At 41.2% G+C, this 26,431-nt stretch overlaps 3 long non-coding RNA genes across 7 annotated transcripts in view; 1 reads left to right on the top strand and 2 right to left on the bottom strand.

Annotated features, from left to right (window-relative positions):
* The window catches only part of LOC144304977 (uncharacterized), a 47,320-nt gene that overhangs the window by 7,286 nt on the left and 13,603 nt on the right, over window positions 1-26,431 (top strand). For 2 of the 3 annotated variants that reach the window (XR_013371980.1, XR_013371981.1), the window contains exons 2-3: window positions 2,413-2,584; window positions 13,271-13,390. This is a non-coding gene — a long non-coding RNA (uncharacterized LOC144304977). Of the gene's footprint in view, window positions 1-2,412; window positions 2,585-13,270; window positions 13,391-21,162; window positions 22,573-26,431 lie in introns of those variants that run through there. The other variant, XR_013371979.1, reaches the window with a different exon arrangement.
* LOC144304978 (uncharacterized) lies at window positions 100-11,684 on the bottom strand. Of its 3 annotated transcripts, none has more exons than XR_013371984.1 (5): window positions 10,273-11,684; window positions 8,966-9,251; window positions 8,103-8,259; window positions 3,999-4,051; window positions 100-539 (listed from the first exon to the last, which is right to left on the bottom strand). It is a non-coding gene; the product is annotated as an uncharacterized LOC144304978 (long non-coding RNA). The 3 variants fall into 3 exon arrangements; XR_013371983.1 differs by lacking the exon at window positions 100-539 and adding an exon at window positions 2,449-2,535; XR_013371982.1 differs by lacking the exon at window positions 3,999-4,051 and having other exon boundaries at window positions 103-539.
* LOC144304979 (uncharacterized) lies at window positions 13,081-20,550 on the bottom strand. The gene is made up of 4 exons (XR_013371985.1): window positions 20,448-20,550; window positions 15,238-15,326; window positions 13,618-13,804; window positions 13,081-13,347 (listed from the first exon to the last, which is right to left on the bottom strand). It is a non-coding gene; the product is annotated as an uncharacterized LOC144304979 (long non-coding RNA).

The following is a 26,431-nucleotide window of genomic DNA, read 5'->3' as shown; positions in this document are numbered from 1 at the left end:
TTTATGGTTAGGATTACTTTTAATATTCCTTTTATAATTACTAATGATATTAATTAGACTTGCAATGAAAAACTTGCCACTGGTATTTGTGCCATTTATTGCTTACCTTAAGGCACATTTAAGAAATAGCAACACGAAGAACATTTCTTGCTTCTTCCCAAAGCTAAACAGTCCCCTGTCCACAGACTGTCCACTGCTATTCTAAAGCTTTGTTTCTACCAGAAAATCAAATTGGAAAGTCATGCAATTAAGTGGAGAATTTGATTTTTTATCAACAATGTGTAGAATTCGTGCTCCTTTAAAACTTGCTTTCTTTTTGGAAGGATATCTTTTATTTGGATCATTCAAAAACTTGAGTCTCTGCTGTAAGAGTGCACCAAGTGTCATCCCTTGTTTATTTCTCGATAGATCTTTACAGACTCCAGTGAGTGCCTGCTTTCTCCCTCAGCTAGTGTCAGCCCGGTGTTCCTTGTCATTGAGTAAGGATGACAGCTTTTGCAGCCCAGCTTACATCTTCCTATCTCCATGGAGAAGCTTGTCTTTTAACAAAAAAAAAAAAAAAAGAAAGAAAAAGAGAGAAAGAAAGAAAGAAATCAGACTTTAAAATGATATAAAAACATCATCAGTCATTTTGAGTGTTTTATTTTATCTGCCAAAAGATACAGTCATTTGACAGTGTTAGTCTGTTGCTTAGCATTGTAGTTTCTTTTAGTAATAACAAAATTGTTTTGAATGTTGGTAACAAAAATGAATTGATTTCATGACCTAACCGATAGTATTGGGGGATCTAGAATTTTCCAAAATGAACCAAAAGAGCCAAATTGCTTATAAACCCCATGGCTGGGGACACCTGGGTGGCTCAGCGGTTGAGCTCCTGCCTTTGGCCCAGGGCGTGCCCCTGGAGTCCTGGGATGGAGTCCCGCATCGGGCTGCCTGCATGGAGCCTGCTTCTCCCTCTGCCTGTGTCTCTGCCTCTCTCTCTCTGTCTCTCATGAATAAATAAATAAAAGTCATTTAATAAATAAATAAATAAACCCCATAGCTGCTAGCCAGTCTGGTCGATGCCTGGCAACAGATTGACTTCCCCATCAGTTTTGCTCATTCTCACCTCTGAACATCCTATTCCCCTGGACACCATTGTCGCTCAAATCAACCCCATTATGGCCAGGGCTCCAGTAGTGATATCACAGAAAAATGAAGATAATGGGTGGGTCGGATGACTGCAAGCCTTGGATCATTTCCAGAAGACTACTTCCTCATGTGAGCCAATGAATCTGTTTTTACCAAGACTTCAAAAGTCTTATCCAAAAAAATCCAGAGCTTCTGTAGTTGGACCACTGATGTTCCAGGGTGACTGTGTCTGCCCTTTCAATCTAAAAGCTAAAGCACTTTGTAAAACCTGAAAACAGTTTAAGACATTAAAAAGACGCACCCCCTTCCAAAAAAAGGAATTTTCATGCACTGTAGAAACCATTCAGAAGCAAAACATCACATCCTAGTGAATATAATGGGGTCTTGCTTCCCCCTCTTATTTGAACACAACTCTCATTGACTTAAAAGTGACATTTCCAAACTGGTTGCAAGAATGATTTGTCCTCTAAACAAAGCAGGCTGCATTTGTTCTGGTAGAATGGCTTCTCTTCTTTGTCTCCGGATAATTTGATACAGCATTCATTCATTCAAGTGTGACTCTCGTTTGAAAAATTTCTCAATGAGACCATTTAAAAAATATTTTTTAATCTGGAGCTTTCATGACCTACTCTAAGGCTTCTTTCAGCCTTGTCCTTGTTAGCTTAATGGAAATGGCAAAAATTGATCTTTTGAAATGAAATTGTTCCCAGTAAATTTCAACCTAAAAGCAGTCATTTTTCCCAAAAACTTTGTTCGGAACCTGCATGTGCAGTTTGTGTGTAAAATTTTAAGACAAGGGATTCTCTAATTGCTTCAAGGACCCCCCCCCCCCACCCCAAATAAAATGACAAGCTTCCAGCCTTAAGATTTGGAAGTGAAGGGGAGTTACTTAAATCTAGTGTCTTCCATATGCCTGGGGGTTATTTCAAGAATAACATCTCTGAGTGTTTAAAAACAGTGCTGTGGAAATTAGAGCTACAGGTAATATTATTTTCTCTTCTGAGAAATGCACCCCATCAGGGGCCAGTCTCTATGCTTCCCACCTTCTCCGGTCTCAGACGCTTTCTGGCCTCATAGGTCAGAATTCCCATAAATTTCAGGGCCTGCCATTTTCTCAGGGCAGAGGTGAGACCCAGAGAAGAGACTCCACAATCACATCTTCACAAACTCAAAGCAGACTTGCAGGGTTTACATTCTAAGCCTATGAATCTTCTTCATGATGGTTCCCATGTCTCTTGAAATAAACAATGTGGAAAGAAAAATATTATGGTCTATTTGCAGCATTTTGTTCTGAAAATAACTTGGACAGAAGAGCTGAATCAGCACATACGTGAGCAAAGCCCTCTGACATCACTTGACAGTCGCCTCTTCTAATAAACAACCAGCTCACAGTGACCACAATACCTGGTGTACATAAGAAAATCAAAATTAAAAGGTCTCTTTAATACTAAAGGTAAGATTCGAGTTAAATTTAGGACTAACCAGAAGGCAGTCTGGTAAGTGGTTGTGTTTAGCCCTCAGCTTCTGTTTTTAGTGTGTGAATAGGGTTTAAAAGAATAATTGGCATTTTAAAGTCTGTGTGGCCCTTTAAGACATAAATAACTGAGACCATCAATGAGATCGTTAAATATCAAAGAGGCTACTACCACAGCTTAAATTTCCCCTTGAGTGAGGAGTGAATGATCAAATTCAGAAACACTTCATTTGATAAAACTAACTGCTCTCCTTCTTGCTAATCTCCTCCTGAGATTTTGCTCTTTACTTGAGCAAATTAACTGAGGGTGAACGATGATCAAAAGAAAAACTTATGAAGAGCAAACTCCATAAATCGCTAGTGAGACTGAAATACACATCAGAAACAAAAAATCTTTAGTCCAATAGAGATCAGAAGCAAAAGACGCAGACATAGGCATGAGATATCTGCGATAAAATAAATAGAACACAGACATAGTCAGGTTTAGAGCAGGATTAAGAATGTCGCTATCACAGAAGAACTTTGTGGGGCCTGGCCCTTCCTCTTCCTATACCTTGCTTGGCAAGCAGAGTCTGAATTAGGAGGAACTCCCAACCTATGATCTCCCTACGCCCACTCCATTCCCACACACACACACCAATTTTCTTTTTTTATCAATAAGGTTTACATAAGACCCTTGAGCTGAGCCAAAATGAACAGAGGAAATGTACATAGACATCAAGATAGCCGTGCTTGAAGAAATAGTAATCTGAAAATTACTTCTGGAATATAGCCTACAGCTACAGAACTGCGTGCATACCAAAGAACTGTGTAGAAGTTTATTCATTGTATGTAGTGTTATTTGTAAAGAAATAATTGGAAACAAACATCCATCAATTGGGGACTGGCTAAATAGGCCTTATCCTCACAGTAGAATCATATGTAATCATAAGAACACACTGAGGATGCTTTCCAGGATATACTGATGCTGAATGTTGTACGTAGTATGCTATTTCTGGTGTAAGAATGGAGAGGAGATAGGAATATATATTTATATTTACATAAAGGAACTCTGGGAGGAAACATAAATTAATGAGAACATTTTCTGAGGCTGCATAGTGAGAGGTTAAAAGGGGACAGAGTTGGGCACTTCCCCATGAATGACTTTTTTAAACATTTTTGGTTTTTCGACTATGTGAATGTATTATCTATTCAGGATTTTTTTAATTCAATAATAATATAACTCGGTAACAAAACAGCCCCCTGCCCCCCCTTTTTTTTTAGCTAAGCAACAAATTCGGACATGTCACCAAAGAAAAGATGTGGGTAGTAACTAAGCATGTGAAAAGATGCTTGACATTATTAGTCATTAAAGAAATGCAGATTAAAACCAGAATGGCTCAAATTAACAAACCTGCCAATACTGAGTGCTCAGGAGGATGGGCAGCCACAGGAATTCATACATTGCTGGTGGGAATGAAAAATGGTTTAGCCACTTTGGAAAGCAGAGTACCAGTTTCTTACAACATTTAACATGCATTTACCATACTGCCCAGAAATCCCACTCCTACATGTTTAAAACCAAGAGAAAGGGATACATTAAGTGTCTCCACCCCAAAAAATCCAACAAACTTGAACACAAATGTTTATGGTTGCTTTAATTATAGTGGGCAAAAACTGGAAACAACCCAAATGTCTACCAACTGATGATGGATAACCAGTTATATTGCTGGAATTCCAGTTAGCCATACAAAGGAAAGAACTGACACATGCAACTAATGAGTGAATTTCAAATACTTTCTGCTAAGTGAAAGAAACCAGACTCAAAAGCTACATGTAGTGTGATTCCATTTTTGTAACATTGTGGAAAAGCTAATACTCCAAAGACAGAAAACAGATCAGTGGCCAGGGACTGTAGGTTGAGAAAGGTTTGCCTACAAAGGGGATTAGGGAACTTTCAGGGGGGGCAATGGGATTGTTCTGTATTGTGGATGTGGTGTACATTTGTTAAAATTCATGAAATTGTATACATTACAGGGGTGAATTTTACTGTTTATAAATTATACCTCAACAAACCTGGCTTTAAAATTTAATAGTCAATAAGAGGAGGGAGATGTGGTCAAACTTGTCCTTTGGAAAGGTCACTCTGGTTGCTGTGTAGTAAAACACTATAGAGTGTGCAAGAGTAAAATGCAGCTGTTCCAGTGGTTCTGTGGGACAATCCCCCTGAGAACCAGGACTAAGACATTGGTGGGCCTGGACAGAGGCAGGCACTTCCGAAGTGACAGTTGGGAATACTTGCTAATAAACTGGATTCAGGTCAGCAGAGACCAAGAGTGGTCAACGGGGACTCCAAAGATTATTTTATTTCCTGTGTGTGTGTGTGTGTGTGTATTTTATATAAATATATAAAATAAGAGGTTGTACTTGGTCATCCATTCAGGCTGCTGTAACAAAAATACCAAAAAAGATTGGATGGCTTAAGCAACAAATATTTTTTTCCCACATTTCCCACATTTCTAGAAGCTGAAAAGTCCAAAACCAAGGTGCTGGAAGATTTAATGTCTGGTGAGGATTTGCTTCCTGGTTCATAGATGGCCATCTCCTCACTGTGTCTTCACAGGGTAGAAGGGCAAAGGAGTTCCACTCTCATGACCTAATGATCTCCCAGAGGCCCCACTTCCAAATGCCACCACACTGGGGGTTAGTTTCAACATATGAATTAGAAGACATACATACATTCCATCTGTAGCACTACGCCGTATGAGGCAGGCAGAGAGCAAAAATTATCAAATGGTTCTTTTTTTTTTTTTTTTTAAGGTTTTATTTATTTATTCATGAGAGACAGGCAGAGACATAGGCAGAAGGAGAAGCGGGCTCCTCGCAGGGAGCCCAGTGCGGGACTCCATCCCAGGACCTCAGGACCACGACCTGAGCCAAAAGCAGATGCTCAACTACTGAGCCACCCGGGTGCCCCTATCAAATAGTTCTATTCCCAATGCCACCATGAATTATTTGCAGAACCTCTGTTAGAGTCTCTAAAATGTATGCTAAGGACTGGAAAAATTACATAAAAAACTGAGAACATGAGGCCAAGAATGCTTTAGCTGTTTGTCCTAGAAATTAAAGAGGAAAGAATCAAGTCCATGTCTTCTCAGGTAAGAAGAGCCACTAGGGAAGGGGGTGTCTGGCTGGCTCAATGGGAGAACTTCACCTTTTGATCTCAGGGTCATAGATTCAAGCCCCACATTGGGTATAGAAATTACTTTAAAAATAAACTTGGGGCACCTGGGTGGCTCAGTGGTTGAGTGTCTGTCTTTGGCTCAGGTTGTGATCCTGGGATCCTGAGATCGAGTCCCACATCGGGCTCCCTGCATGGAGCCTGCTTCTCCCTTTGCCTGTGTCTCCACCTTTCTGTGTCTCTCATGAATAAATAAATAAAATCTTTAAATAAATAAACTTAAAGAAAAAGGGATGGGAGGCTACTGTGAAAGAAGATGCTCTTCCTCCAGAAGAGTGATAGCAAAAAGATGAAACTGTCATTTCTATTTTCTGGTCAACATAAAATGGCCTGACTAGACAAGAAGAGAAAAAAAATGGGACTGAAATATATTTTGTTTATTAATAAATCATTATGATTTATTTGTGGGTTTTTTTAATGTGTAAAGTTCATTTCCTGTGCTTGCACATGTATTTGTCGTGGCTGACTGGACTGACAAGTGATTGCCCATTAGCTTAGCTTAGACGTTCCTGGCCGTTCCATTAACGTGCATAACCCCAATTTGGATCTAACCGTCTAGAGCAGGGCATTTGCCTTTGGCCACCTCAGTTCAGAGTCATTCGGTCAAAATAGCTAAATCATATCTTAGAATGCCATGTGAAGTTCAACAGGAAATCCTTTCAGGTTTGTGCTCATGAAACCCTTTGTGGTAAAGGTGAATACCAGAAAGAACAGCAATAATAGAGCCCAACCCTTTTTATTTTGCACACACACACACACACACACATATACACATACTTATTCACAGATATATTCTGATTTCTTTCTACTAAAGATTTTGTTTATTTGAGAGATAGAGCATGAGCTAGGGGGAGGGGCAGAGGGAAAAAGAGACTCCCTGCTGAGTGGGAGCCCAACATTGGGCTCGATCCCAGGACCCTGAGATCATGATCTGAGCCAAAGACAGATGCTTAACCCACTGAGCCACCCAGGTATCCCTAGATATATTCTGATTATAAAAATAACACACTTTGTGACTATCAAACATTTTAGAAAACCCTCCCCAATTTCGATTACCAAGTATTCACTGTTAGCTTTTTGTTATATATTCCTCTAGATTGTTTTCTGCACAACTACATTTATTTTAAGAGCATTACTTATACAAAGATAATTTAAAGAAATCCAAACCAAGATTTTGACCCTGGGTATTAATACTCCCACACTGATTAGAGGGAGGAAATTAAGTGAGAGGATATATCTAAATATCTCTAAGGATATATCTAAATAATTCATTAATTTTTAAAGAATGAATCTAAGGTTGTTTCCTTTGATGGTTTTTAAGAGAACATGATAAAAATTAATGTAAAAGTAAAATAGAATTACAGAATTATCTGATTCTATATAAAGATTCTTAACAACAATGTTTCAAAGAAAGTTAATACATTTCATTCATGACTGTGACAGGGTTCAGAACACACTACCCCCAAATATGGCCCCTTGGCATATTGAATATTTCAAGCTAAAGGAACTTGGGAAATGGCAGGTGCAGGAAGGACTCTGATCTTCCCTTCCGCCCTGTAGCAGGTCATAAGACTCTCAGATGAGAAGCGCTCTCCCTATACTCGGAGAAAAGGAGCATCCTTTCCTTCAAAAACAGAGGAAGAGGCACCTGACTTAACCAGTCAGTTAAGTTTCTGACTCTTGATTTTGACTCAGGTCAGGATCTCAGGGTGGTGGGATCAAGCCCCACTTTGGGCTCTGTGCTGGGTGTGGAGCCTGATTGGGATTCTCTCTCCCCTGCTCCTCCTGTCCCTACCCCTGTCTAAAACGGAAAAAAAAAAAAAAAAAAAACAAAAAAACAGAGGAGTCCAAACAGGCATTGCTAAGCTTCCCCTAGCTTAGTACTCTGAATTTGTGTACTTTTGTCCTCTCACATTTTTCCACGACTTTCCCTTCTTCCTTAAACCCGGGGTAAAAAACAAAACAAAAACAAAAAACCCCAAACAAACCCAGGGTAAAACCACTCAGGTTTAACCATTTCCTGGGATCTTCATTTCCTAATGAAGGCTCTTGCATTACATAAGATTAAGATTAAATAAATTTGTATGCCTTTCCCTGGCTAATCTGTTTTTTGTTATAGTATCCCAATCAAGAACCTAGAAGGGTTGAAGAAAGATTTTTTCCTACCCTACAATAGAAAATTTTACTTTGGTAGAAATGTCTTCTAAATAATACAATAAAGTACATGCCCTAATGTCTTAGCCATCTGATTATGAAAATGGTGATTAATAGGGGCACCTGGGTGGCTCAGTGGTTGAGCGTCTGCCTTCGGCCTGGGGCGTGATCCCGGGGTCCAGGAGTGAGTCCCACATCAGGCTCCCCGCATGGAGCCTGCTTCTTCTTCTGCCTGTGTCTCTGCCTCTCTCTGTGTCTCTCATGAATAAATAAATAAAATCTTAAAAAAAAAAAAACCAAGAAAATGGTGATTAATAACCAGTAGAAAATTAGTATCAAGATATCTTGTTTGTCTAGACCCAACCTATTCCAGAAAGCTTAAGAAAACCTTTAACACAAATGTTTTGTATCACCTTGTATGCAATTTCTTTTGGTTATAAAAATATTTTGGGTAACAAAAAGATACCCAGACCTGTTTTGGAAGATCAAATAATGCCACCAAATTTATAATAACAAACAGCAACAACAAACAAAACAACAGGTGGCCCCAGAATTAGATTCCCTAAAGGCAGAGGCAACTTTTAATTTAATAGCTGTTTTTCTTTTTATATTTTACTCTTTAGTTTTAAAATAACAATACTGATTAAATAATTTTAGACATTATGTACTCACTTTCTGCTATGGAAGATAAGTATTTAATATCCTTTTACCACTCCTGCGTACACACCCACACACTCATGCTCTTCCCACTGTACCGTGTATTTGAATCATAATCGTGTATTAAATGAATATTCAGTTTTTACAATAGAATAATGCAAATATTGCTTACAAGTAAGTAGTGCTTTGTATACATTTCTTTTTTTATACTTTCATTTTTCTAGGAGCTAAATACTGCTTATTTATTTGTTTTGTTGTTTTTGCATGAGTGAGTGGGGATTGTGCGTGCATGTGCATATTATTTTTCTATACTTCTCTAATTCTCTTACCAGCAACATTGTCAAGCACCTCAAGTTTTCTTATAGGTTTTGTTTTTGCTTTTGCTTTTGCTTTTAATGGAGACATCTCTCCTAGATCCTTCCATCCTTCTGTTTCTACCTGGAGTGGTTGATCTCTAGAACTGCTAGATTTTTGTCAGCCTCGTATTTTTTTGACCATGACTCTAGACATTCAATTTGCCTCTTTCCTTTGCTGGAATTCTTGTATTCTTATTCACATCTTCCTCTTTCTTGGTTTATTCCTCATCTTTGGTAGCATACATGTTCTGAAAGATTCCTGGAAAAAAAGATATAAAGAAGGCAAAGTTTTTGAGATTTGTCTGTTTGAAAATATCTTTTTTTCTAAATTTCTAACTTCTAACTTCGTATTTGATAGATTAGCTGAGCAAAGAATTGGATTGGAAAGATATTCCCTCAGAATTATGAAGGTTTAGCGCCTGGTGTTGAGAGTTCTATGCCACTTTATTTCCTCATGACCTTTCTTTTTCTTTCTGGAAGCTTTTAAATTCTTTTTATCCCTACTGGGGATTTGCAGTGCTGTGTCTTGGTATGGGTCATTTTCATTTCCCAATCCCATCCTCTATTCTGGGATGTGTTCATATATCTATCCATGATGGTTCATTTTATGGGTCAGCTTGGCTGGGTCACAATGTGCCCAGATACGTGGTTGAACATTATTGTGGGTGCATCTACGGCTATTTCTGGATGAGATTAACATTTGAATCAGTAGACTGAGTAAAAGCAGATTGCCCTCAGCAGTGTGGGTAGGCTTCATTCAATTCATGGAAACTCCAGGCACAGAAGAAAATGTTGTATTAGAATTCACTTTCTCTGCCTGACTGCCTACTACCTTTGGACTCAGACTTGAACTGGAGCTATACCATTGGCTCTCCTGGGTTTCTAGCTTGCTGATTGCAGATCTTGGGACTGATTGGCCTCCATATTCAAGTAAGCTGATCCTTTATAATAAATATATTACATTTATATGTATCTATACTTTTGGTTCTGTTTTTCTGGAGAACCCAGACTTGAACAGTGTCTGACAATTTCTGCCTCTCTTTTGTCCTCTTCTTGAAATCAGATACTGAACCTCTTGAATTGCCCTTCTTCTCTTCCCTTTCCTAATTTTTTGTTCTACTTTTGAGAGATTCTTCAACTTTCTCTTTCAACATCTCTACTGAATTTTTAATTTAAATCAATATGTATTTTTTTAATTTCTAAAGCACTTTCTTGTTCTTTAATCATTCCATTGTCGTAGCACACTGTTTTAATCCCAAGAAAGCAGTAGCATCACTTACCTTTGGGAGGATATTAATAGTTTGAGATTTTTGTAGAGGCTGCTTTCAGGCAACAGGCTTGAGCAATGGAAACTTGATCAAGGTAATAGGGCCCATGATGACCCCCAAATTGAATGCAAATAGGCTCATTAAACAACTCCTCTCAAAACAGCCATAGACCCTAACTGACCAATCAGCTACTTACAACCAAGTACAATTCCTAAGATGACCAACAAAAGGAGGAAATTCCATATTTCCATACTTCCTCACTCGGCCCTGTAACTATAGCCCCTCACCACCACCCTATCACAGTCTCTGCTCTGCTGTTCTGACCACTGCTTCCCTGCAGTGTATTCCATAAACTTCTATCTCCATTGTTCTGCCTTGGGTGAATTCTTTCACAACCTGTGCCACCAGCCTCCACCCGACCTGGACGTCCCATAGTTTCTTCTGCTCCTGGCATAGGCTTTGATTCTCCTGAGTTTCCTTTTTTCTGTTGTTTTATTACTTTTTTTTAATATAAGAAATTTTCCTCAAAAGTCTTCCAGTTCGTGTTAAAACTGAGGTGCTCGGGGCACCTGGGTGGCTCAGTCTGTTTAAGTGTCTGCCTTCGGCTCAGATCATGTGATCTCGGGGTCCTGGGATTGAGCCCAGCATTGGGCTCCCTGCTTGGCAGGGAATCCGCTCCTCCTTCTCTCTCTGCATGCTCTCTCTCGCTCTCTCGCTCTCGCTCTTGCTTTCACTCTCTCTCAAGTAAATAAAAAATAAAATCTTAAAAACAACAACAACAACAACAACAAAAAAAAAACCTGAGGTGCTAAAAGCCTGACTGGAAGCTTTAAGTCCACAAACAGGGTTTGTCGAACGGTGAGGTTCATGGTAGGGTTATCAGGTGGAGCTTGGACGTTTTCCTGGACAACCCTAAAAGTCATTAGGTCTTTTTCTTGGGTCTTTTCGAAAGAAATACTATCCAGTCTGCTGGGAGAGAACTAGAAGCTTCCCTGCCAGCTTCCTGGGGATTAAGGAGAGGAAAAGGCCTGGGTGTTCCCATGTGGTAGACAGCCTTTCACTCAATCTCACTGTCTTCTGTCCAGTGCCTCATCCCCACCTTCAGCTGTGCCTGTCATCAGCCCTCAGTCCAGGGTCTCTTTGGCATAATTTCTCCATCACCAAACCTCTCATGTCCTTCTTGAGTTGGGGATGTAATCACTGGGCTTCAGTGGGTGGGCTTTAATTGCTCCTTGTGCCAACTCTCAACTAATTTTCCTATGTTTGTCTCACATCTTGCCCTTCCTTGGAAGGTCTCTAACTTCTGACTCTTTCAGGTGTTCTGGGCCACGAATCAGTTTGCTTTTCACTGGCAAGCACCTCTGCAGAAACGTTAGCTTAAATTTTCACTGCTCTAATAATTCAGTGACTACCTCTTGTCCACTTTTAACATTCTAGAATTTTATTGTCTCTAATCCTCTATTGTGGTCTCTGTTCTTCTTGCCCTGTATTGTCACTTTATGTCTTTACTGTCATTTTGGTGAGGTTTCAGGAGATAGCATAAATGAATACAGAACACATGTTCTAAGAGATACACAAGAGTCCTTTGCCATATGTAAGCAGAGAGAGCAAAGCATGAAAAGTATGGTTCTCTGTTCTGCCAGGGTGCTGGCTGTAGGCTGGTACACTCAGCCTCCCCAGTCTACTCCTCACGATTACACATACACAGAACATTTGATTCTGTATTTTTTGTTCTGGTCTTGATTTTTTCACTTAGCCAAATGTCTTGGAGCTGTATCCATATTCATATTTATAGGCCTATCTCGTTCTTTTTAATGACTACATAGTATTCAACAGTATGAATTTATCATGATTTATTCAACCATTATTTAACCATTTCCCCACTCTTTTTAAATTTTATGCATACACAGACACACATCTATATATGTACACATTTATATAGCCTTAAAAGTTAACTAAATTAAGTGACTAAAATGGCATAAATATAAAATTATATTTATGCAAAGAAGGGATCAAAGGAAGGGCAATATCATATACATAGAAATCTTTGCTGTTGGCTTATATCTAATAGTGAATGAATGGAAGCATCTGCAATGCCTCAAAAATCAGAGATATTAGGATTCTCCTTCAGTTGAAGATACACTATAAATTAAGCTATAGCAGACTTGAAACTCTGTAAGCCCACAGACAGAGATTTATGTAAATGAAAAACTAGGATTCAATTTACAATTTATATTTTTACAAAACAGGTAATGTATTCTCTGCTAATCAGATTTTATGTCAATCAGAGTCCTGACAGGAAACAGATGGCACTTTCCAGTGGGGAACAGAGGAGAATTTAAGCAGGGGACCATTTTCAGTGGTGTACGAGGGTGCAAGGACCCTTCCTTGAACACCAGAATGGGACGGTCGAAGACTTTGGGGCTACAACAGAGAGAGCCTTTGCCACTCTTGTGCCTGAGGGTCAAGAAACAAGAGAGTTACTGGGCTCAGAGAGTAAGTCTAGCTGTAAGACAGGCAATCTGCAGGAGCTGTGGCTTTGTGGAGGGACCCAGCTGACCTTCAGCACCCAGAGGAGGAGGAGGAGCTGAGGGGAAACATCTGATTTCACTCATCATCCTGCAGTTTTGCTAAATCTGGCAACCCTAGGTGGGTAAGAGTAGAGAGTCAATCTGGAGAGGCAGATGGAGAACACTCCTCCTACCTGAAGGAGCAGTGTTGTACTGCGCTCATTAGTAGCCGTGCCTATGGACCTTGGGGCAAAGTCGGTCGCTAAGAACCGCAGACAATGTACTTATCCAATCATAATAATGAGTTCATTAAGTCAGCTCTGAAAGTTGCACACATCTTGGCTTATAATTCCAATTATAGAGAAAAGAGACTACATATAAAACGAGTCAATAAAAATGAAAAAGCAAACTTTTCATTAAAAGAGTCAGTAAAAATGAAAAAGTAAAAACATCCCCTTGTTGTCTCTTCTCATTAGTATTTGGTTTCTTTATTATTCCAGCCCCTGGGTCTTCATCAGTAGCTGAGTGGAATGTCTCCATCCAGGCGTTAGGAAAAAAATGTCATGGCAAATAGAGGCTAAACAGACCAGAGAATGCAAGAAGGATAACTTGAGCAAAAGGTGAGAACAATCCTTACATTTATAATAAATATTAATTCATGACAGAAACAACATACAAAGGAGAGTATGGATGGGGCCAATAAGAAAGCAGAGTCCCTCATAAATTACTAGGACTGAATAGTAGTATGGTAATTCCTAAGCATCAATCTAATTTATGAGTAAAATTGATTTTAATTTATAAGCAAATAGAAAAAAAATAGAGTCAGAGTGTCTGCTGTTATTCTTACCTTAAAATAATAAATCTGAGGGGTGCCTGGGTTGCACAGTTGTTTGGGCATCTGACTCTTGGTTTCAGCTCATGTTGTGATCTCAGGGTCATGGGATCGAGCCCCACCTTGGGCTCCATGCTCAGTCTATAGTCTGCTTGGGACCCCCTCTCCCTCTACTCCTCTCCACTGTGCGCTCTCGCTCTCTCTAAAAGTAAATAAGTAAATCTTTAAAAAAAAACTAATAAATATGATTAGATGGGGGGAGAAAAAGAGCCCAGAGGGACCACTAAGTTTTTATAGGTTTGGAAACTATTTTTTTTTTCCCTTAAAAAGTCTTTTCAAACTTAAAGACAGATTTGACTTATTCCATTTCCATAGTTCATCTATTTGCTGCCAAAATATGACATTTTTATAGGTTTAACATGTTATACTTTTTATTACAATTTTTTAAAATAAAAAGTACTGAGGAGGAAAAATCATTTTAAGTTTCTGCCATTTGACTCAACAGCTGTAAGAGAGCTTGAACTCATTTTTAGTGATAAACTACTGCATATCTTGATGCCTGGGAAAGTCCAAGTTCCTGGTTTCCAAATAATGACCCACATCACGTAGTGATCTACCTGGGATAGACCACTTTTTAACATATCCTTTCTATGTGACCAAATTATTTTCAGTACTAGTTACAAAATAAAAATAATAGCAAAAAATCCTCAAAGTGACATTTTTATTATATTATTTATTATCTTATTATCTATTTCTTTTTTTAAGAAAAGATTTTATTCATTTATTTAAGAGATTAAGAGAGCGGTCAGGAGAGAGAGCAGGGAACCCAACCCGGGGCTCAATCAAGATCATGACCTGAGCCAAAGGCAGATGCTTAACTGGCTGAGGCACCCAGACAACTCTCATATTCTCTATTTCTAAAAGTAATCATGTCAGTAAAAAGCAAAATAAACATTACAAAAAAAGAGTTGGATTGTTCTGCTTAATTATATTATACTAGGTCTTTTTTTAAAGTGTGTGTGTGTGAGGGAGGATATATAAAGAAAGGTTTCCAAAAATTGTGACTATAAGGGGATAAGACAAGGAATTTGGCAGTGATGGAATAATTCTGTGTCTCAATTGTGGTGGTGGTTACACAAATCCACACGTCATAAAGTTGTATAGAACTGTATATGCACCCACAAATGAATGCATGCAAAACTGATGAACAGGGAATGAGGGCCATGGATCGCACCAAGGTCAGTTTCCTGGGTTTGATATTGCACTGTCGTTAGGTTAAGATTCCAACATTGGGAGAACTGTGTGAAGAGTATCAGGATCTCTATGCACTATTTTTTACAACTTTTTGTGTTAATTTCAAAAATTCTTTCAAAGGTTACGTACTCTGTGATTCCATTATTTTGATATTCTCAAAAAGACAAAAGTATGGTCACAGAGAACAGACAGGGGTTGCCAGGGGTAGGGAAAGGATAGGACTACAGAGGAATAGCACTGGGAGATTTGAGGGGTGATAGAACAGTCCTGTATCTTGACTCTGGTTGTGGTTACACGAATCTATACATGTGTTAAAATTCGTAGAACTGCATATCAACAAAAATGTCAATTTTACTACGTATTAATTTTTTAAAATGTTACCTTAAATATTTTTTGAAAACTGTTGAAAGCTTTGGAATCAGGCACTTTCACTTCTATACTGGAATATTGCTCTCATTTATGTGAGGAACCTAAAAAACAAAGCAAAACAGAAACAGACTCATAGCAGATTCAGGAATTGGTTACCAGAAGGAGGATGAGTTGGAGTTGAAGGGGATTGAGGTACAAACTTCCAGTTATGAAATAAATAAGTCACCAGGATATAATGTACAGCATGGATCCCTGGGTGGCGCAGCGGTTTGGCGCCTGCCTTTGGCCCAGGGCACGATCCTGGAGACCCGGGATCGAATCCCACATCGGGCTCCTGGTGCATGGAGCCTGCTTCTCCCTCTGCCTGCGTCTCTGCCTCTCTCTCTCTCTCTCTGTGTGACTATCATGAATAAATAAATTTTAAAAAAATTTTTAAAAAATGTACAGCATAAGGAATATAGTCAAATAATATTATAATTACTTTGTATGGTGACAGATGGTATCTTATCATGGAGATCATTTCATAATACATGAAAATGTCGAATTTTGTACACCTGAAATTAACAGGATACTATATGTCAATTATACTTCTATACTGTACTGCTTTATCTGATTCCAGATTTTTCACTGAGCTATTTTATAACTCAATTTGTAGATATGTGATAGCAATGCAAAATAATTATTTATTGTCATGCAAATAAATTCTATAGTAGAATTATGGTATGGGAGTTTAAATTGACTTCCCCCACACCCCTTCACCCCAGTGAAAAATGCCAGTTTTGTGTCCCTTTGTAAATTCATTTTAACATTTCTTTGCTCTAAAATGGTGGTTCTGGGATCCCTGGGTGGCGCAGAGGTTTGGCGCCTGCCTTTGGCCCGGGGCGCGATCCTGGAGACTCCGGATCGAGTCCCGCGTCGGGCTCCCTGCGTGGAGCCTGCTTCTCCCTCTGCCTGTGTCTCTGCCTCTCTGTCTCTCTGTGTGACTATCATGAATAAATAAATAAAATCTTTAAATAAATAAATAAATAAATAAATAAAATGGTGGTTCTTTTGACTTTTCTTTTCAACTAGTTATACTTTATTTCCAATCTCTCCACTAAATAATAAATTAAGTAAAATCTTTAACATGGGTTCATCTTATATTTGCTTGAGAGTCATGGTTTTGCCATTTTTAGAAATCTATATTTTAACAATTTTATAGCTAGAAAACGCTGAAAGACAATGCAAAAGTGTAATAAAATCACTCTCCACAGCATCTTATATACTAAGGCATTTGAGCTATTCTTAATTATCTGGAATTGTAGTGTCTTATAAATAAATTGTTCTGATAACCAAAGAAAGTTTCTATTACCCTTATTAATAATGCTTTGAACAGGGACACTTGGGTAGCTCAGCGGTTGAGCATCTGCCTTTGGCTCAGGGTGTGATCCTGGGGTCCTGGGATTGGGCTCCCTGCATGGAGCCTGCTTCTCCCTCTGCCTGTGTCTCTGCCTTTCTCTCCCTCTCTGTGTCTCTCATGAATAAATAAATAAAATCTTTTAAAAAAATAATGCTTTGAACAGAGGAGGTTCTTAGTAACTATTTGCTAAGTGAATTAATAGAATTGGTATTTCATCTGAGATTGCTCAATCAGATGGAAAGACAGCCTTTAACTTTGCACTTGTGGGCTGAGATGAAGATCCACAATGCTCTTCATTACTTATTTATGGTTGTTCCAAACTTTGTCTGAATATCATTAATCTAAATCGTGGAGGTATTAGAAATTTACTGTACACCTTTGCCTCTCACAAATACTTCCCCTGCCACTACACCACAAGAACTCATCCTTTGCATTGTTTTATTTTAGTCAGAGTTTACAGAGAGAAAAGAAAACTTTCCTTTTTATGTCACCATCAAAACCACTGAAATCCCTGGTAGAGGTAGGGAGAACCTGTAGGCACCCACATAAGAGCAGGAATAATCTGAATGTCTAAAAGGAAACTGAATGCTTCGAATTAAAATAAAATTTCCGGGGGAGGGGGGGAGGAATGAAAAAAATAGTTCTAATTGGATAAAAGTAAGAGATTTTTCAAAAAGCAGATGGGTGGGTTTAAGAGAGTATTTAGCTGACAGTCCCCCATGGGAGTGACTGTAAAGCCCTGGTTGATTTTTGTGTACTCCTTGGTGAAGACAGAATGATTATGCCTTGGCACAGTTTTAAAACAGGAAGAATGAAGGTTTTAAATCACTGTTTTATTGAAGGAAAACCGTAGTCTGCACCAGAGGATTCAAAAAACCCAGGAAGTGAAGTGTAGCCAACTGCTGCCTGGGGGCAGAGCGGGGGCCAGGTCTGTACCTGGATCCAGACCAAGTCTGTTTCAAGTTTATTTGATTGAGAATTTTACTTTGAAAAGAGTACTTCACGGGACCTTTGGGAGCTGTCAAACGCTGCCCCCGGGCAGAAGATTAACTGCTCTGCGGACCAGCGGGGAGAAGCCTAGTAAATCAGAGGCCCCTTGTTTGTGGGTCTGTAGGCTTACAGGTGGCTGTGTAACAGGCTGTGCCTCTCTGCGGGGCCTGCGGGACTTCACCGTTTATGGGTCAGAACTAACTGTGTGATGCAAAGGAGCATGTGAATCCATTTTCCAAACTGTGGATTGAAAAGGGGGCTTGAATGAGCCTTCAAAAGAAAAGTTTCCTTGAATTATCTGTCTTCTGGAAGGATCCCCAGGAAGCTGGTAGCAGTGGTGGCTTCTGGGGAGGGGAGCAGCCCTTCCGTATCTTATTGAGGGGGACGGTCAAGTGTAGCAGTTAGGAGCATGGTACTGGAAGCCTTGGTGTGTCCTTTAGTTGTGTGGGTTTTCAGCCTGCAAGGGTCTCAGCTGTAAAATGAGGATTATAATGAGGCTTGAACGAGTTAATTATATGGAAAGTGGAACAATGGATATAGCACTATACAACTATTGGCTTTTATCATTACGTGTATTTGCATGTATTATTGAAAAAATCAATTTTATGGGTTTTTAAAAAAGATTTTATTTACTTATTTATTCATGAGAGATACAGAGGGGGGGGGCAGAGACACAGACAGAGGGAGAAGCAGGCTCCATGCAGGAAGCCTGATGTGGGACTTGATCCCGAGACCCCAGGATCATGACCTGAGCCAAAGGCAGACACTCAAACACTGAGCCACCCAGGTGCCCCTAACTTTATGTTTTTATAAAATACTAGAAATATCTCTATAAAGCAAATAATTATCTTCTACTCTCTTAGTTTTCTGGGATTTTCTTGTTATAAGTGACAGTTTCTCACAGCAAGCCACAACTACACTGCTCCTTCCTCCCTCTGGCTCCCTTCTTTGCATATCTCTTCCGTGATCCTGCTCTCTGCCAGGGCAGGGCTCCCTTCACATCTGTGGTGGCCTGGAAGTGTGAGGGGTCATTTCTATTAGCTAACTTCTCCAGATAACACCTGACTGCTCCCCAGAAAGTTTATCAGGAGTAGAGGAAATGAAATAATATTTACTATCCCTCAGGCAATCCCCTGCATTGCAGGCGCCCACAAAAGAGAGGAAGAAGCTGTCTTCCTCCATTTTATTGTGCAATTAGTAAAGGCAAGGGAATGCCTTCTCAAATTTATGCCCAAGGGCATGGATGTTAAACTGGAACCACTACCCTCCTTTCTTCGTTAAAAAAATTTTCAAATATACAGAGAGGTAAAGGGAATATAGCTTAATGAACCCCCATATATCCAGGGCCTAGATTTAATGATGTGAACCCCGCGATATTTGTTCCTTGTTTTATTTATTTATTTTTAAAGGTTGTATTTATTTATTCATGAGAGACACAGAGAGAGAAGCAGAGCCACAGGCAGAAGGAGAAGCAGGCTCCTCGCAGGGAGCCTGATGTGGGACTTGATCCCGGGGACTCCAGGATCACGCCCTGGGCTGAAGGCGGTGCTCAAGGCCTGAGCCACCCAGGCGTCCCTGCTCCCTGCTCCTTGTTTTAAACAAAATTAGAGAGCATGACTCTTTTCCCTTCTTTTCTTTTTTTTTTTTAAAACAACTTTATTGAGGTATAGCTCACATAGCATACAGTTCACCCATTTAAAGAGCACAATTTAATGTGTTTTAGTCTATTTGCAGATATGTCCAACCATGACCACAATCTTTGAAAACATTGTCATTGCCTAAAAAGAAACTTTAAATCCTCTAGCCGTTAACCCCACTTCCCTCCACATCCCCAGCCCTAGTCAACTACTAATCTACTTTCTGTCTCTGTTATATATTTGCCTGTCCTAGACATTTCAAATAAGTGGAATCATAACATATGGCCTTTTGTTACTGGCTGCTTTCATTTAACATAATATTTTCAAGGCTTATCCATGTTGTGACATGAGTTAATACTTTATGGCTAATATCCCATTGTTTAGGTATACTGTATTCATTCATCAGTTGATGGATATTTGGGTGTTGTTTTTTTTTTCTAGTTATACTCATTCATTATTTTGAAGTGAGTTTGAATCTCAGTCCACAAAATAAGTGTCACCTCATTTTCTATACAGAACTTCTTTTGAAAGAAGAAGCGCCTATCCCACTAAACAGTGGAAACTTAATCACGGTTAGGATGGGCTTTCCACCTTTCCCCAGGGTGGTGTCCATGTTCCTGAAGGTTTACAGAGTGTAGACACATGTGGAGTGGTAGGTCTTGGGTCCCTGGATTGCTATCACTCCATGGCATCCACTGAGACATCCAGATGGCCCTCTGTCCACTCAGCTCATGCAGATCAGTGCTAGATCTCCCATCAGCCTGGAACATGATGTCCTTAGGCCCCTGGCTCTTTGGGCCTTGTCAGTGTATTCCTGAGCACATCAGAAATATTCTATGGCTCCAATTTTTAGCAGGGAGATTAGGCATTCCATGGGGCCATTTTACATCTGATTGTCCAGACTCCTGCTATGTAATGTGGCCTCCTCCACCTCCAGGTGGCTGCTGAATACATAACGGAAATATAGCTACTCCAAATTGGGATGTGCTAGGGCTATAGAACATGTACTAGATTTCAAACACTTTGTGCAAAGAATACAAAATATCTCATTAATGATTTCTATATTGATCACATATTGGAACAATAATATTTGAATATGCTGGGTTAAATAAAAATACTTTATTAAAATCAATTTCACCAGTTTCTTTTTACTTGGTTTAATGTAGGTACTAACTAGAACAGTGAAAATTACATACATGGCTCAAATTATATTTCTGTTGGACAGTGTGCTGGCCTAGACTCTCCACGTGGCCATTTCTTCCCTACTCTTCTAACACCACACCAAAGCAGGGAGTGTTCTGGTGTTTTATTAACTCGGCAAGCTCTATTCTGGAATGGAATTCAGCAGGGTGGGATTCACCAGTAATTCACCAGGCCCCTTTCCTGGGAGGGAACTCACACCAGTATCTCACTTGTTTCCTTTTCCTTTCTTTTCTTTTTCCAGTTAGACAGTATTTAGTCAAGGGTAATACAGCCTTCTAGCCAGTCTTCTTCTTCTTCTTTTTTAAAGATTTTATTTATTTATTCATGAGAGATACAGAGAGAAAGAGAAGCAGAGACACAGGCAGAGGGAGAAGCAGGCTCCATGCAGGGAGCCGGACATGGGACTTGATCCCGGGACTCCTGGATCACACCCTGGGCCAAAGGCAGGCAGTAAACCGCTGAGCCACCTAGGGATCCCCCTAGTCAGTCTTCTAAATCTGTAGTTTATACCCCACCTGAGCTTTTGAAAATCAAAAGCCAATCATTGGACTCTGATCCTACTGGGTTCTTCTTACCCGGAGGCAGTCTGTGTACAGAACACCCCAGCCACTGCCAGAATGGGGGACTTTTATGGAGGAACAGGAAAAACCGAAAATGAAAACGGCATCAGTTACTGTACCAAACACCACCTTTTATCTGTCATTCCAGAAACGGCTTGTGCAATGATTCTGTGTCGAACGCTATGCCAGGATCTAGGAATACCAGGATGAATGAGAGCTGGGTCCTACTCTCAGAGAGAACTGACCTAATGGGTGATTTGAGAATGTAAATCCATGGGTGCAGTGGAATGTCGGGGGCTCTGCAGCTCAAACATCTGTTCAGGCTACCATAGGGCACAAGGAAAGAGCTAGCCTGGCCAATTCTGCTGTAGGGTGGGGGCAGAGCTACCAGGAAATGAAGTCAGAGCACTGGGGAAACCCAAGGCACTATGGAAACTAAACACTTCATCACGGACTGTGTTAGTGCCTCAGGAAAATATCTCTTTCTGAGCCTTGGTTTCCTCAACTGAAAATGATGTGGATGATTTTGAGCTGTTCTCTCTGCCTCAAAGCATTGTTGTGAAAGAGAAATGTTCAACAAATATGCCAAACTGTTAACATGGTTTGGCATTGGTGGTGGGATTGTGGGTGACTATTATTCTGTTCTTAATATTCTGAATTACCCAATTTTATATAATAAACAAGTATTTTATAGTCCTTTTTTTTTGTAAAAAAAAAAAAAAAAACAATTTTATTTTAAATTTTGCCTTTGCTGCCAAAGTTCTTGAACTAATGGTCTATACTGGCTCCCTCTACTTCCTCCCCATCCACTGAATCCAACCATTGTAATCTGGCTTCCACCCCCTCATCTAAAGGTCTCCAATGGCCTCCCACTTGCTAAGGCCAATGACCTCTTTTCAACCCTTGTCCAACTTGACTTCTCCACATCATTAACACAGCTCCTTAAACTGTCTGAAAAGCATTGTCTGAGTCATAGTGGTAATGTATTTACACTACAGAACACAAAAACAAAAACAGAATCCTAGTATCTACAGTTGCCACCACCATAATACAAACATGGCCATTTTGGAGTATTTCCTGCTAGTCTTTTCATTCAAGCATATTTTTGCATCAGTATGGCAAAAATACATATACAATTTTGAATTTACCACTTCCTTAAACCTCCTTATTTCCACAAAACAATTCTTTCCTGGGTTTTCCACAAGTCACCCATCTCTCAAGTTTACACATTAATACACTAATGTGCATAAGGTTTCCTAAAGAGTTTGTTAAAATGCAGATCCTTGGACTCCACTCTATCTGCTCATTCATATCCTATTTCATTAGGATTGATTTGGCCCCAAGAGCCTATGTTTTCTGCTTTCTGCAGCATGTGGTCCAAAGACCATACCAAAAGACACTGCAGCAGACACATGTCTTGATGGCAACCAGCTAATCAAGCAACCAAAAACCAAAAACAACCTCGCAAACCCAAACCAGAGATTCCTAGTCATTGCATTCTTTAGGGCTAGGATTTGAGTATCTGTATATTTTTTAAGTCCTCCGTGTGATTCCTTTTTTTTTTAAGATTATATTTATTTATTCATGATAGACACAGAGAGAGAGAGGCAGAGACACAGGCAGAGGGAGAAGCAGCTCCACGCAGGGAGCCCGATGTGGGACTCGATCCCGGGTCTCCAGGACCAGGCCCTGGGCTGAAGGCGGTGCTAAAGCGCTGAGCAACCGGGCTGCCCAGCCTCTATGTGATTCTGACGAACCACTGCGTTAACTACAACCACACTATTCTTTTATGACTTAGTCTTGAAGGTCACAAACCATCGTTTGTGCGGATTCTATTGGTCTCACAGGCTAGCTGTGGTATAGCCTGGAAGATGACGCAAGGATGTAAATATTCACCTGGGGTCCTCCTCGAGGCCGGCTACCACAGTGCATGTCTGTTGTTTTTCTCTATCCTCACCCCTTTCTCTGTGTGGGGAATGCATTTCATGTTGTACAGCTGGAGTCCAACCTCTGTCATCTGAGGGGGAAGCAGGTAACCAAAACATGGCCAATTTGAATAATCTCCTGGCCAGAGTGGCCAATCAAATGTCATCAACTGCAGCCAATCAAAATCTTTAAATTTTGATCGGTGGATTCCGAGGGAGAGAGGGTCTCTAGTCCTCTGCTATTTTGATCTCTAAGAATGATGTAATCTGGGGATCCCTGGGTGGCTCATCAGTTGAGCGTCTGCCTTTGGCTCAGAGTGTGATCCTGGAGACCTGGGATCGAGTCCCACATTGGGCTCCCTGCAGGGACCCTGCTTCTCCCTCTGCCTGTGTCTCTGCCGCTCTCTCTCTGTGTCTATCATGAATGAATAAATAAAATCTTAAAAAAAAAAAAAGAATGACGTAAGCTGAAGCTTCTTGCAGCCATCGGTTCAGGTTATGTCGGAGGAGGCTGCGTGTTTAGTAAGGGCAAGTGGGGCCAGTGCACAGAGCGAAAGATGAGCAGGATGGAAAGAGGAGAAGGAGCCCCGATGAAATAATTGGAGCACCTTGGTCCATCCATGCCTGAAATGTATGCTCAGACTTTCAGGTACACGAGTCAGCACATTTTTGTTTGTTTGTTTGTTTAAGCTACTTTCAGTTGGGTTCCTACTACCCACGAGCAAAACGACTCCCAGCAAATCGGAAGGGTCTGTATCTTCTTTCTCTTGAATTTCCAGCGTCTGGTTCAATTCCTGGTCTCATTTCCAATCTGATGAATAAATTAAGTATTAGGCTTTTATATAAAATCAATCTGATACATGCAAATATTGGGGATTTGTCAAAAAGAATTTGCAACCTAGCAGCAAGCGACGGCCAGAAGAGCCCTACAGGCCCTAGGACCTTGCATCGCACCAGCCCCCGCGGCAGCCTGCGGGGCTCGTGGCTGGTCCCGGGGCGCGGAGCTCGTGCCCACCCAGAAGTGGGCAGATGCGCCCGGTGCTCCCTCCGGGGCGGGGAGAGGCGGCGCGGGTGGACCGCACGCACCGGGGCCGGGAGGGCCCGCCAGCCGCGTCGCGGGCGTCAGGATGCGCGGGGGCCTCTGCCCCGCAGACCGGGCCAGGGTCGCGGACGCCGCGGGGAGCACCTGCTGAGGCTCGAGGGGCGGCGGGACGGGGGGGGGGGGGGGGGGGGGGGGGGCAGGTGACAGGTGCTCGGGAGGGAGACAGTCCGCCGCCCGCGTCCCCTCAGTGTCGCGTCTCGGGGAGCCGCCAGCGTCCGCCAGGGACGGGCCCTCACTTTTAATTCCCCGCAGAAGGCCTGCTGCCCCCATGGCCCCCCAGACCTCCTGCTGGCAGGGGCCTGTTCCCAAGCCAAGGGAGCCCGCGGAACCCCTCCTCCCGGTGGGCGCTTCGAGCCAGTCCAGTTTTCTTTAGCTCATTCAACTCCTGTGGGTCCTGAGCACATACTGACGGCTAGTTTTCAAAAAAATTCCAAAAAAAATTTCTGGTTTATTTATTTATTTTGAAGATTTTTTATTTACTTATTCATGAGAGATACAGAGGGAGAGAGAGAGAGAGAGAGAGAGAGGCAGAGACACAGGCAGAGGGAGAAGCAGGCTCCCTGGGGGGACCCTGGTACTGGACTCCATCCCAGGACCCCAGGATCCCACCCTAAACCAAAGGCAGAGGCCCAACCACTGAGCGACCCGGGATCCCCCAAACTCTGGTTTCTAGATCAATGAGAGCCTGGATTCTGGAGTCAGACTGCCTGGGTTCAAATCACAGCTTGTCTACTTACTCGCTCTGCAGGATTTAGTACAAGTCCTACTTTGTGCCCCTGTGTCCTGGTCAGTAAAATGCAGTTAGGAATATGATAGTGGGGGGCCCTGGGTGGTGCAGTCCGTTTAGCCACTATCTCCGTGGTTTCAGCTCAGGTCCTGATGCCAGAGTCCTGGGATCAAGCCCCTTATCAGGCTCCGTGCTCAGCAGAGAGTCTGCTTCTCCCTCTCCCTCTGCCTCTCCCCCCACCCTTGTGTTCTCTCTGTCTCTCAAATAAACACATCTTAAAAAAAAAAAAAAGAATATGATAATAGTATTTTTTAAGATTTTATTTATTTATTCATGAGAGACAAAGAGAGAGGCAGAGACACAGGCAGAGGGAGAAGCAGGCTCCACACAGGGACCCCGATGCGGGACTCAATTCCAGGTTTCCAGGATCATGCCCTGGGCCAAGGCAGACGCTTAACTGCTGAGCCACCCGGGTGTCCCGATAATAGTATTTCTTCACAGAGTTGGGGCAGTTATTAAATGCATACATGTATGCGTTTATGCTTAGAGGGTTTAGAACATGCAGTGAGCCTGTGTAATTTGTTTACATTATTATTGTTATCCAGATAAAACTACATTTTTCTCTATGAATCCTCCTTGAATCTTTGTCATTGTAATTACATTTTTTTCTATTTGGCCCTCTTCCCCCCCTCCCCCCGCCACCATTAAACACATCTCATGGTAACGATTTGTGGACCAAATGTTGGTTCACAGTCTGAAGCCAGTTTGGTGGTACACGACTGCCAGCGTCTTGCCAGTTTTCGTCCATAGAGCCTGGGTCTCCCTGCCCTCCCCGGGGCCGCGGCTTGGTGAGGTCTGTGAAGGTCAGTGTCTGACCAAGTTCCATGTACAAACACTGATTAGCAAATGAGCCCAAGGGTCCTTATATGCTCCCTGAGCTCAAGGCTCCCCACCAGAAGCTTGCATGAATGTTTGCCCCGACCAGGTATCACATTGTCGAAAGCAGGATCCAGCCACACTCCTCACTGGCTTCGGTGACAGGGTCCTGCACGAGGCGGCAGGCACAGGGCCAGGCCAGATAGACACCCGAGCCTCTGGATGCATGCAAAACCTAAGCCCCATTCTTTCAAAGGGGAGATTTCCTGTTCAATATACATACTTCAAAAACATGCATTTCACTTAAAACAAAAAAAAAAAAGCTATTTCTGGCATCCCTTATGCTAAAGAATAAATCCTCTAGTGTCGATTCAGAAATGAATCGTTCAAGGAGCCATAGTAGCCACAGATTCCAAGTTCTGATTAGAGCGCTTCAGGGCTCACCAACTGCCCCCTGGAGTTTGCATTCCCCATTAGAGCACTTTAAAGTGTTCATTAATAACTCCTAGGGTGAATATTAACACTAACTTTGAAAGTACTCACATATATCTTGCTGTCGAAACTGAAGTATTGAAATTATGAGAATAATTACCCAATGCCTGTGAAGCCCTCAGACTATACCTTGATTTTTTTTTTTTTTTAGGTGACAGTCTACCTATTAGGTCTGATTTTTTGAAGACATTCATAGATCCCTCATTAAAGATGAATAATTAAAATAACATCAGTTGATGAAACACTCTTTGAAAGAAATCTTCACAGCTCTTGATTTTAGAATCGTTGAAAAATG

Source organism: Canis aureus, chromosome 34 (genome assembly GCF_053574225.1).
Source record: "Canis aureus isolate CA01 chromosome 34, VMU_Caureus_v.1.0, whole genome shotgun sequence".
NCBI classification, from domain to species: domain Eukaryota; kingdom Metazoa; phylum Chordata; class Mammalia; order Carnivora; family Canidae; genus Canis; species Canis aureus.
This window is presented reverse-complemented; position numbering and strand designations above follow the sequence as displayed.